The sequence below is a fragment of the Mya arenaria genome, chromosome 5 (assembly GCF_026914265.1).
Source record: "Mya arenaria isolate MELC-2E11 chromosome 5, ASM2691426v1".
Taxonomy (NCBI): Eukaryota; Metazoa; Mollusca; class Bivalvia; order Myida; family Myidae; genus Mya; species Mya arenaria.
In genome coordinates, this window is record NC_069126.1 from 64,501,578 (window position 1) to 64,515,586 (window position 14,009).

The following is a 14,009-nucleotide window of genomic DNA, read 5'->3' on the forward strand; positions in this document are numbered from 1 at the left end:
TCTGAAATAACACCACCAAAGCGATCTTCAATGTGCTTTATAGCCTCCCTATTGAAAACTTCGTAGCATTTCGAATTTCCATAAACCTGGCCGTCAGTCAAGTTAAGGTCAATATCATCAGATAGCTTAATAGAATCATCTATGCTCAGTGGTTGCAAATCCAGGGAAGAATTGGCACTAGAATGTCTTGTTGTTGGACTGGGTATCTGTTTGTTACCTATTTGCACATCAATTTCTTTTTTATCTTCCTGTACAATTTCAATTCCATCCTTTAAAACTTTATCAGCACCAACAGGTTTTGACATATAATTTTCAGAAGGCTCAGATATGCTTGCTTCCAGCTGATCAATTCCTTCTGTGTCATGCTTATTGATGAGACTATGTTGTTGACATAGTGGTTGTTTAACATGCCCCTTGGGTGATGCAAAGGTTGTCTTGCAAACACTACATGTACTGGTACAAACATTCCTTTGCCCATCTTCCTTACCATCAGGACACTCAATAGATTCACCTTTTTTCCTACCATCAGAAAATTCAAGAGAATTACCTATGTTGGACGGTTGTGAATCGGTAGAAGAATTGGCACAGAAATGTCTTGCTTTGGAAGCAGTTGCGGGTGTTGCTTTGGAAGCCGTTGCGGGTGAACTACCTATTTGCACACCTATTCCATTATCTATCTTTGCGATTGTGATATCAGTACACGAAATCAGATCTTTACCAACAGACTTTGAAATACCAATATCTGAAGGTTCCAAAATGCTTGTTTCTGACTTGTTTCCGGCATTTCCTTTTGCGTCTTGAAGTTTCTTTTGGTGAACTCGAGAGTCTTTTATATGACGCCTTAAACTGGAGGGTGATGAAAAAATTGTTTTGCAAGTATTACATGAACAGTTCTTTTTCTTCTGGCCAGTTTGTAACTTTTCTGTTCTCTCCAAAGGTACCATGTTCTCTTTCTTTAATCTTTCACGTGTCTGTTCACTATCCAAGCCCTCAAAACTCGTATTTGCAGTAGAGTGTTCATAGGAAAATGAGTATTCACTTTCAGACGTAATACTACTCACATGTGATCCAAATTCCAGTGTTTTGGGCTGTTCACTACAATGTCTGTACATGGTCTGTTCTTTCCGAGCTATTTCCATGTTTTTCCTTACTACCTCATTCTTTATTTCTTTGCACTCCTTTGTACCAGATTGCTGAGCATAATGCTGTACCCTAATTTTTGGTTTGCTAGTATTCAGACCATTTTCTCTACATTGACTGTCACATATTTGTACATCCATGCTCTGACCCTTTCTTAGAAGACCATTTTCTTGATTCATTACATTAGTTGTACTGACTTTTTGCACTTTCTTAAATTTCCCTTTCAGTTGACTTACTCTGTCTGACATTTGCTTATATTTGTAAGGTGTTGGTGTTTGTTCAGAGACAACATTTTCAATAAGTTCCACTCTCTCAACTGGCTTAATCGGTTCACATACTTTTTGCCTTTTTCTTGCATCAGAATTGTCATTCTTTCCGATGCCCTGACATTCACTACTGACTTCAATTGGTTCAATTGAGTGATGAGACTTGTCCATGCTTTGTGTAGTAGCAGATGCCTTTCTTGGTTTTGAACAAAGTATTTTACGGAGTCTCTTATTTTGTTCAAATGCTGATTTGCCACTTTTACAAGATCCAGTGTGCTCCTTAGTAGCTACTTGTCTAGTGTTTTTACTGTCACTCGTTTGTTCAGCAGATGATTTGAAAATATTCATGGATGAAAACAATGGTTCCCTCACAGTTGTGATTCCTTTGTCAGTAATATCGTGTCTGTCTGAATGTCTATTATCAGAACTGCTTTTATTGTCACCGATAAATCTACCAGATGAATTTGGAGGGAAATCTGTTAAATATGCACACCTCTTTTGAACTTGTGAACAACTGTTTGTATCCACTTCAACACTTTCAGTATCCTTACTTGCACTGTCAATCACACTATTTTCAACTTTCTCCATTTGTGATGCAAAACTGTTTGTATCTGTAGCTTTATTGGAATTAACTCTCGCTATCCCCTGAGCACAGGAGCTGTTTATCTCTCTCTTGTCATCTTCTGTAATATGTTCTGTATTACCAGTAGCTTTATTGCTATCCCCCTTCCCTTTTATCTGAACATGTGTACATTTTACTTCATTTTTGCCATTAGCTCCAGTACCTTGTGTACAAGCAATCACGGAATCTAGTAGTCCATCTGCTCCTGTAACTTGTGTATAAGCAAGTCCAGTATCTTGTAGTCCATCTGTTCCTGTATCTTGTGTAAAAGCAACTCCAGTATCTTGAAGTCCGTCTCTTCCTGTATCTTTAGTATAAGCAATTCCAGTATCTTGTAGTCCATCTCCTGCTTCTTGTGCATCAAATGTTCCAGTATCTTGTAGTCCATCAGCTCTGATATCTTTCGCTTTAGCAATTCCAGTACTTTGTAGTCCATCTGCTCTGATATCTTTGGCATTAGCAATTCCGGTACTTTGTAGTCCATCAGCTCTGATATCTTTCCCATTAGCAATTCCAGTATTTTGTTGTCCATCAGCTCTGATATCTTTGGCATTAGCAATTCCAGTATCCTGTAGTTCATCAGCTTCAGTATCGTTCGCATAAGCAATTCCAGTATTTTGTAATCCATCAACTCTGATATCTTTGGCATTAGCAATTCCAGTATCCTGTAGTTCATCAGTTTCAGTATCTTTCGCATTAGCAATTCCAGTATTTTGTAGTCCATCAGCTCTGATATCTTTGGCATTAGCAATTCCAGTATTTTGTAGTCCATCAGCTCTGATATCTTTGGCATAAACAATTCCAGTACCTTGTAGTCCATCACCTCTGATATCTTTCATATTAGCAATTACAGTATTTTGTAGCCCATCAGCTCTGATATCTTTGGCATTAGCAATTCCAGTACCTTGTAGTCCATCAGCTCTGATATCTTTCATATTAGCAATTCCAGTTCTTTGTAGTCCATCAGCTCTGATATCTTTCATATTAGCAATTCCAGTATCCTGTAGTTCATCAGCTCTGGTATCTTTGGCATTAGCAATTTCAGTAGTTTGTAGTCCATTAGCTCTGATATCTTTCGCATTAGCAATTCCAGTATCCTGTAGTTCATCAGCTCTGATATCTTTCACATTAGCAATTCCAGTATTTTGTAATTCATCAGCTCTGGTATCTTTTGTTTTGACAATTACAGTATCTTGTTCACTATCAATTTCACCTTTGGTCTGTTTTGGAACCTTCTGAAGTTCTTCTAGAAATTTTCCATACTTTAACATGTCATTGGTGATCACATGATGAGTGGCTGCCTTCCAATGAGCTTTCAATTTTTTCTTGGACAAATACTTCCTGCTGCAACAAACAAATGACTCTTTCTCTTGCTCCTCTCCATTTGAGGCACAGGTTTCCTGAACTTCATGGTTAAAAGGGGTGTATAAAATCACTTGTTTGTGACGATTTGATTGTTTGTGTCTTTTTAATGCAGCCTTTGAAGAAAAAAATGTGCTACAACACATTAAATCTTCATTCTTTTTTGCACCCAAGTGCTTCAACCCATCACAGTTCAAGTCACTATCCTCCTTCACAGATGTAAGTGTCTTTACATATTTACTAGAAGCTGTTGAAAGTGTATTTTCTGCTACCTTTCTATCTAAATCCATTGGTGGGGAATCACTGGCTCCAGTTCTGGCAAGCACCGGCTCATTCACACTACAATCAAAATTATTGCCACTATTTTTCTGCGTACCATTATAAGGCTTCGTATAATCATTTCTGGTTGTCTTCTGAGTACTACCAACATCATCACAAGCATAGTTTGTTGTATTTGTAGTACCAGTAATTGCATCTCCACCAAATGCATCATTGAAAGGATCTTGGTAAAATCCTTGTGCATAGTTTTGGTTCTCATACCCCAGTATGTAGGAAAAATATCCCAGTTCATTGGCATTGGAACTTTCTGTAGTTTGTGTGAGACAATTCCCATTGATAGTTTCTAATGGCACTATGTTAGTATCTCTGCTTTCTTTTACAGAACTTGGTAAATATAGATCACCTGTGCCATGGTAAACGTTATGATCACTGTTTCCTATATGTTCAGCACCTAGTGATTTGATTACGATATCAGAAAATCCATCTGTTTTATCCGCTGAAAAGCTTTGTTTATAAGGTTCATCATTCATGCTAAATGTATGAGGTCTCTGATTTATGATCAGAAAATTTGATTCACAGCCTAAGCTCTGTCTATTTTGCCCAGGATTCAAACTCTGTCTGTTTAGATCAGGATTCAAGCTCTGTCTGTTTAGATCAGGATTCAAGCTCTGTCTGTTTAGATCAGGATTCAAACTCTGTCTGTTTGGATCAGGATTCAAGCTCTGTCTGTTTAGATCAGGATTCAAGCTCGGTCTGTTTGGCTTGTGATTCAAGCCTTTGTCATTAAGCACACGATTCATCCCCCGTGCATAAGGTTCATTATCCAAGTTTTGTGTATATTGTTTTTGATTTAAGCTCTGTGTATAAGAATCACAAATTAAGTTCTCTGTGTAAGGTTCATGATTCAAGCTCTTTTTGTAAAGTTCATCATTCGAGCTCTGCATGTTGCTCTTTGCATTTGGGTCGTAATTCATTCCCTGTAAATTCATTCTGTAATTCATGTTTTGAGTATCTGATTCATAATTGTAGCCATGTGGGTCCGACCCATAATTCAAGCTGTGGAAGTTTGCATAAGGTTCAAATCTCAAACTGGGCACTGAGCCAGTAGGTGCCACATTTATGCCCTGTAAGCTAGGATCATAAACATAAGTATAAGAACATGGTTGCCCAGTGTGGCTGGTTTCATAACACACCTGGTTGAAAAACCCTTCGACAGAACTGACAAAAGTGTCCCCATTACAGTTTTTGTTTCCTTTTGGCATTACTTGGGTTATTTCTGCATTGCTGGAATGAGCTACATCGTTTGTCACTATACTCAAAGCATCCTCCATTGTCAAATGTTCATCTTGAACATACACCGAAATATTCCCACAGTCTTGAGGCTTTGTATTTTCCTCCACATTCAGAGGGCTTGATTGTGTGTGTTTTTCCTCTTTCAGAACCTGTTCAAGAATATCATGTGTTTCATTAACTGGTTCATTTGTTAAAGCTGTTTCTTGAACATTATCTGGTTGTAAACCATGAACTGCTTGCTGTGTTTCATGTGATGAATTGTCATGCGATTTCTCTAATGTTTCACTGTCAATTCTTTCATCGGAATTTAGAATCTGTTCAAGAATATCACAAGTTTCATTAATTGGTTCATCTGTTGAAGCTGTTTCTCGTACATTAACTAATAGTAAATCCTGAACTGCTAGCTGTGTTTCATGTAATGAATTGTCGTGTGATTTCTCTAATGATTCACTGTCTATACTTTCATCAGAATTTATGTTTCTTAACCGGATTGAATATCTTACTTTACAGATGGGCACTTTTTTCTGTTTCTTTTTGTAGAATCTGTGATTTTCAGTTAAATCAACATCACGCTTCTTACCACGAGTTCCTTGAAGACTTGTTCTTTGATTACGTTTCAGGTTTCCACATGTTTTTGCCTGACCCCTGGTCAAGACACCCTTCAGTGACGCCATTTGTTCATGTTTTAATGTCTTTAGATGTCGTGCTAAACTTTCGGTATTACAAAAGGATGTATTGCAAACAATACAGTGTGTGTTCAAGTCTAACTTCGGTTTTTTCTTGTATTTTCTTTTTTGGCCAATGCTTGTATTATTTTGATTGCTAACATTAAGTATTGAACCCTCTTCAGCACTAAACTGTTTGTAATTCTTGTCATCACGATCATCGGATTCTGTGCAACTGCTAGATAACTGTTTGTTTGCATGCTGATTTAAAGTCAAACCTGATCTAGGAGTTATCTGAGGTTGATCATTATTCCTCAGGCTGTCAGGTAATTTGAGTATGGAACTCACACCTGGTAATCTATATGGCACCTTTTCAAAAATGTCATTCTCACATTGACTTCCATAATATGCCCTGAAATCACCACTAGCAACATTAAGCTCATTAAACTCTGACTGACTCGCCATACCAGGATGACCACTTGACAAGCTTTCCCTTATATTTGCCCCTGCTTCAGACAGCGATCCTCTATCACTTTCTACCATGTTAACCTTCGCCTCAGTTACATGTGCCACCTCCGTTGACAGCCATGCAAGAGACCCACTGTTGGCTGGTTCACCCATCTGACACCTTCTGATGTGAACGGCATATTGAAGCTCACTGGAACACCGAAGTCCGCAGGCCTCACACAAAAGGTTCTCCAGGTTGAACAAATCTGCATGCTTGGCAGAAGGGACTGACAAACCATCTGGAAAAGAAAGAACAATAACTTTTGTTATCACAAGTAGATGAGTAAACTCTAACAGAGAATTGCTATATTTAATAGATCTGTCTCATAATTCTGTTAACCATTCAAATATCTTGCTATAATGGCTCATCTTATTTCAACTATTTAAAAATAGTGCCAGGATCTTTTTTGTTACAGCTGGCCTCTACGTTTTAAATCAGGCATATGTGTGTTCAATTAAAGTTAAAGGAATTGTATATGTTGCCTGCTTTGAGCACCCACTGGACAATGATTATACAATTATTAATTAGGAGTAATAATGATTTAACTGGAGCAATATGTTTCATAAGTGAACTCAGAATGAATTGTTTTATCTGGCAATTTGAGATATTATATGTTCAAAGATTGTAAACCAGTTAAGTATACTAGTAACAGTACTGTAAAACAAATGACGTTAGGCAGTCATCAAAGTGAAATAGGTCAAGTTTAGACCATTCAAGGGCCATAACCCAAGTGTTGATAATGTAAAATTGCTGTTGATCAAATGCAGTTGAGATATGATGCCAATAAATATTTTAATCAAGTTTTGTAAAAATAATGGATAAAAAATGTTCAAGTTAGAGAGCGGAAAAAGTGGATTAAGTAATTTTTCATATATTAAGGGCCAATATTCTAGAGTTAATAGTGTAACCTGGCTGTTGTTCACAGATAAATACAGCCTTTATGTCAATGAATATTCTAACCAAGATTAGATAACAATTACTCAAGCAGCCATGAAAATGTGACAATTTAGACGATGACAATGCCGCAGACAATGACACAGCTGAAATGAAATGATGAAAGGCTGTTTAATTAAATATAAATAGTTCTTTTTATAAAAAAGGAATTCATATTGCTTTCTTAACATTATCCTTTGACTGGTAATTCCATTGCTTTTCTTAACAGGGATGTCAAACAAGCAAAATTACAAGAAAATCTGACCTATGAACCTTCAAGTGTGACCTCAACTTTTGGCCTACGTCGTACACAGGCCTTACATGCCACCTACTCAACTCCAGCTACTCATGGTAAACATTTGTGCATGATTAAGTTACATGCCAGACACAAATTGTTTATACCTAGTTGCATAGTCCCCAAGCCACCAATACCTGCCAGCCTGCCAACATACCCCTATCTTACAACCTAGTTTTAAGGGAAAAACCTGGTTAACAAATGTGAGCTAATACTATCAGATACCATACAAAAATGTTGACCATCTGCTACCATTGCCCGATCCAGTAGTGAATGGTCAAATACAAAACACAACTGCTCTGAGCTTACCTAAATCTCTTTAACTAGAGATGAGTTAGGTATCTATCTGCTGGTTCTCCCTTCTAAGTTCCAATCCTGAAGCTTGACCCACCATTATCAGACTTACCAGACTGTCCTTTAGGTGTCACTGCTGGCTGAGATGTGTAAGGTATCACCACATGATCTCTGTAGTTTGTTAGTGTAGGGGCCGGATCTCTCCCTGCTATAGATTGGTCTTCAGTTGAAACTGATGGTTGCTCTCGTGTGACCATTGTGAATGCATCAATCTAAAAAACAGTCAATATATACACAATGTTTGCTGACTGAGACCAAACTGGGAAGAGCATTACTGACTTATTAGGGCATATGAATTAAGGTACTAATGATTTTAAGCTTTCATATTATGGTTAGCAATAAAATTGCACGAGGATAATGCAACTGCTTATAACAAGGCTATGAAAAAAACTCAAATTCATTTTGTTTAGAATCAGTTTTTACACTAAACTTTAGACCCAATTATTTCAAAGGCAGATTTACCTCTGACAATTAAGATACTTGGACAAAACACACATTGACATACCCAGCTCTATCATATGCAATGGCTACTGCCAGTGATCTTCAGAAGTATGGCCAAGGCTAGCCATGGGTACAACAACAGGAATAGTCATGTCACTGAAACAAAATCGCATTTGCATGAATAAAGTATTACCATAGCATTGAAGCCAAAGCAATATCAGGGTTTTCTGGGGAGTGGTTTATTTTCAAAACTGCTTGAATACATCCTTTGGAATCACAAAATTTAAAACAAGTTTGGAAGCAATATGTTAACCCTAACTATAGCTATTCTGTGCCAAGCATTTTTCTGTTTTAGTAACAAAGACCTTGACCTTGTTCCTAAGTGCACTCATGCCGTTGAGAGGTCTCCATAAACTCTTCTGACATACCAAGTTTGATTACTATATGTCAAACCATACCGAATTTATTGGATACCATATATGCAAGTTTGGCGCCATCCTACTGCCCACCCGCCCATCATAAAAACATTCTAAGAAAACCAGGTTTCAATTTGTGAAAACCTGGTAAACAATGTGTTCTGAACAAAAATCTGAAAACCCTTCTTGCGGACATAGTACCTTACAACAATGTTACCTGCTGTCAGATGCAAAATGATGCTTTAGTTTAAGAAAGATAAGGTTCTGAGGAAAATAAATGAGTGTTGGACTCAGGATTGACTGATTCACAGCAAAAGTAATCCTTGGATGATAAGTGTCAAATCTTATTGATTCTTTAATGGAGACAATGCTTACAAGCTATGGATTTCAGCACAAAATTTAACCATCATTTTTTAAATGTTTGCACCTATAAAATAATTTTACGTGTATATGTTGAAAAGCGCTTTTTAATATTCCTGAAATCAGAAGTGTCGCCTGTAGTTTACGCCCATCTGTTTTCTAGTGAAGGTTACCATGACGGACCAAATCCCAAATGGGTAATTACTGACCATGAACAATGTACATACCAAATTTGACTCTTTTCAGACATTAATCCAGTCATCCCTGGGCAGACCTTGCTGGTTTTCAAAAGGAACCAAGGTCTCATCACTATAAAACTAAGTTTGGTGAAGATCATTTTGAGTGGAGGCTCTATTGTGTTCACAAGCCATATTTTAGCAATTTTTGACAATTCCAAGGCCATAATCCAGCCATGCTTTGGCGGATCTGACTGGTATTCAATAGTAACCGAGGTCTAATCATTATTTAACTGCTGTCCAAGTTTTGAGAATATTTGATTAGAAATGGAGGCTTTTTGTGTTCACAAGCTGTTTCATAGCATATCTGACAATTTAAGGGCCATAATCCAGTCAAGCAAGGGCGAATCTGTCTTGTTTTCGAAAGAACCTGTGTATTAGTCAATACCTAACCTGACTGTTGACATTTGGTGAACATCATGTAATAATTTGTGGCTTTATTATGTTAACAAGATCAATTATAGCAATCAGTCCTCTTTAACAAATTCAAGGGAGAGTAAAAAAACTGCATTCTCTGAGTACAGGTTGTCTCTCTTAGACTGTAATTTTACTTTGTTTCAATTATAGAACTTTTGACAATTTCAATGGCCATAAGCCAGTCATGCATGGGTGGATCTGGCTGGTTTATGAAAGGAAGTTTGACTGCGATACAATCAAAACTGAAGACTTTATCGCATTGACAAGAAATTTACGGACGGATACACAATCATCTAAAAAGATACCCATAAAAAAAGTAGTGTCAGATTATGCATCCATATATACTCACTGCCATTATTTCAGTGGTGAATGCAGCACTGCTATATGAAGTGTCATCTGATTATTGGAGCTGATTTTAACAAAATATCAGAAGCTTATAAAACCGATATCAATCACATTCAAATGTTTTTCAGGATTTTTAAAAAAAAAATCAATTAAAATCAAAATACAATATCAGGCATTCCTGTTTTGAGGTGTAACAAAATTAATGAACACTTGTTTAAAAAAGGCCTTTAATGTTTTTGACATGAAATTTGCAGATGAGACTTGTGGCGTTACAAGGAAACAAAAACATGTCCAAATGATACAAAAAAAATCCACAAAACGCCCATTTCCGTGGTTATCTAAAAATCTAGCCTTTTGACGTTTTGTTACCGAATTGGTAAGAAAATGTTCAGATATTTTCAAAAATTTAATCAACAATTACGTACAGTGAGCGAAGTAAAACGCCTCATTTAACCATAAACTCTCTATTACGCAACGAATACTTTCAGATTACCAAAGATTATAACCTTGCCGATGAGCACGTTTCCATGTTTTGTTCTACGCAGTTTCATCAACAGTCATGTGTAAGAAAATGGATAAATTGTTAACAAGGGAAGTAACTCTGCATAGCAAGTTCATTTCAGGCTAATGAAAACTAAATCTCAAAGCACTCTTCTTTTCTAGTGCGTTTCAAGTTTTATTTTCCAAAACGTCAATTTGAAGTGAAACCTGAACATGTGTTCTTTTTAACCAAATGACATAAAAACGAGAATGAAGCATGTATATGTACTACTGATGTAGATCTACATATATATAAAACACGCGGTGCCTGAGAAGCTTAATCACGGTGGAGAACCCACGTGACTTATTTGGTAAAGTGCACGGCAACAAATGTCAACAAGTCTCGATTCAGGTAAGGTTTTTAAAGATAACTTTCTTAATAGTTGGAGAATTTTTGTGAAATAAAGACCATAAACCGTGCATTTAAGAGCTCTATCCACAGTAATAAAGAACTTTCTCTAATATCCTAAAGTTTTCCTGAAAATCTTGACCAACTGATTTCTCAGAGTTGAAATCTAAGGCAAAGTACACGGCTTTTGACAAATCTATATCGCTTTACTTCATGTTAGCCGTAAATGATTCATACACAAATCTTATTTTAAGCAAATTTTATGTATTTTATAGTTTTCAGCGTGTATTGTTTAACTTCTAGTTATTTCAAAGATAAAAATGAACTAAACCCAAATTGATAAAGTACACGGACATTTTAGGATGATAAAGTACACGGTCATTTTAGTTTATGTTTGAAAGTAGAGTGCGGTTTACAAACTAATAGTTATATAAGCATTTTCTATTCGTGAAGTCAGAATGTACTGGATAGTGTTTAGTTTTCATTTAAGTTGTATCAATACATTTTGCATTATAACGCACACCTAAATAACTAAATATTTAGCAATCGTATTTAATGAGGAGTTAAAAGATAGTCTATGGGATAATTTAAGATAAAGTCTGCCATTATAAGTTCGATTACTTTTAAATATGGAGATCAATACAGAACCATACATACATTTCTTCAAAAATCAGATAGTTTTACTTATAAATTATAATCTGGACTGACGGCGAATAAAACATCTCTGTAGTTAGCGGCCCGTTTGTGGTGATTATAAATTTCATGATTATTCCTATTTTGATGTGATATAAAACAATAAAATAGGCACATCACAATTAGTTTATATATATTTCCACATTTAGAGCATATTGTTCATACCTTTCAGGTAACGCTGAATCTTTTATTTGGTTCAGTCTGAACAAATATTATCTGATCTACATCAGTAAAACTGCGGTCGTTCGAACAATACAGACAGGAACTCATTGTAAAGATTGAGGCTCGGAGTTAGATGGGAAACAGCAAGGAGGAATGAGAGCACACTATATTACCAACTTACAGGCTAGGACTAAGACTTGAACATCTAGATAAGAGCTGAGCATGGAACATTAGAATGTTCTAGACTAAAGGCTGAAATGTGATTACAAAATAATTGTGTTTCAAAGCTTGCTGAATTATATAAGATACATGCAGTTAAGAGTTTATAGGACATCAATGGGAAAATGACAACAATGCATCTCTAAACCTTGTGAAAATGTTTTATGCTCAATCCGTTTTCATACTAATTTTACACAGCATTTTTTTCAGTACTGTAAGACAAACGAACATTTTGAAAGAGCACCATTTGGTATAAGTACGTTTTGCTATTTATCTTAATAAAATGCTAAACTCATCAAACCGTTATTTTAACTCGGCAACATACTGGAATGCACTTCTAACTAGACCATTGTGATCTTTCAATGTGTCCTGATAAGGTGTGTTTCGCCTTAACGTGCCTGCTGAGTCCAGATTTAAACTTGAATGCTGAGCGACACTGTAGACATTTGTGACGTGTCATTCCCCTGTGTCTAGTAGAGATCTGGTCACTGAGATTGGTCGTGTCACCCAATTTGAACCCACACACATCACACGTTACCTTCAATTGGCCACTTTCGCGTCTTTCGTGTACTTCAAGTCTTGCAAGAGCAGTTTTTCCACAATATTTGCAAACGTGCAACTTTGTCTCGCCGTGATTGCTGCACCTATAAAAAGACATGTACTGTCACAAGTTAGCGAGAAATGCTGGCAATGTCAGTATTTGAATATAATTTATAAAAAGCACACTATATTACTGCCACGCAATGAGTGTTTGATCGTGTAATCCGCATCATATAACTAAACGACCCTATCCACTGAAACACGGACCACATTATAATGTGAAAAACGTAACCCCTAAAAAACGATGAAAACACATTCAGACGACGGGAAATCTTAACCTCTACACGAGGGGAGTCATAATAAAAGTATAACTGTTAGTATATTCTTAATTCTCTGCGAAAAAATAAAGCTAAAAACTAGCCTGTGTCTGTGTAAACACTTTCCCGCAAAAACGATGGCAATTGATCAGAATGCCTTCTATCGTGGTCTACTAGATGTTTTTTTTTTATTTTGAAATGCCATTCCGCATTCTTTGCATAAAGTCGGAGTCTTCATATTCTGAAATGAAACAAATGTCACAAACTCATAAGTCTATCAAATCAGCTAGCAATCGAAGACATTAAAAGTACAAGAACACTTTTCTTTCTCAAAATTGACAAAATGAAGAGTTATTAAGCAGTTATGTGTTACTGTTTACCATGTATAATGAATACAAACACGTTTTACATATACGATACGAAAAAGAAGTGGAACACCCTTTACAAAAACTTCAAGCCCTTTATATGTCAATTGCGAATATATTGTTAAAATACGGGACTGAATTTTAGTGTGATAACACATGTTTCCATGATTCATGAAAATGAGCCCATCATTTAGGCGACTCCGTCGGTCTAACTGTTAAAACGCGTTCATTCTTCCCTTGCCACTCCATTACAATGCGTCTTTTCAAACATGGAGCAATGTTCAATAATAAATTTGAAGAATAGAAATAATAAATAAATTTATAATAACTCGTTTTAGCACCAGTCAGTGAAATAATGAGTATATACACTGAAGGTTGTAAACGACCGTGTACTTTATCAAACCTAAAATGTCCGTGTACTTTATCAATTTGATTTTAGTTCATTTTCGCCTTTGAAATAACTATAAGAAGTTCAACAATACACGCTGAAAACTTTAAAATACATAAAATTTGCTTAAAATAAGATTTGTGTATGAATTATTTACGGCTGGCATGAAGTAAAGCGATAGATTTGTCAAAAGCCGTGTACTTTGCCTAAGATTTCAACTCTGAGAAATCAGTTGGTCAAGATTTTCAGGAAAACTTTAGAATATTAGAGAAAGTTCTTTATTACTGTGGATAGAGCTCTTAAGTGCACGGTTTATGGTCTTTATTTCACAAAAATTCTCCAAATATTAAGAAAGTTATCTTTAAAAACCTTACCTGAATCGAGACTTGTTGACATTTGTTGCCGTGCACTTTACCAATTAAGTCACGTGGGTTCTCCACCGTGTTAATATCGGCTGGCGTTATTGTGAGCAAATAACTGCACTTCGGGTACTTAAAAAACACT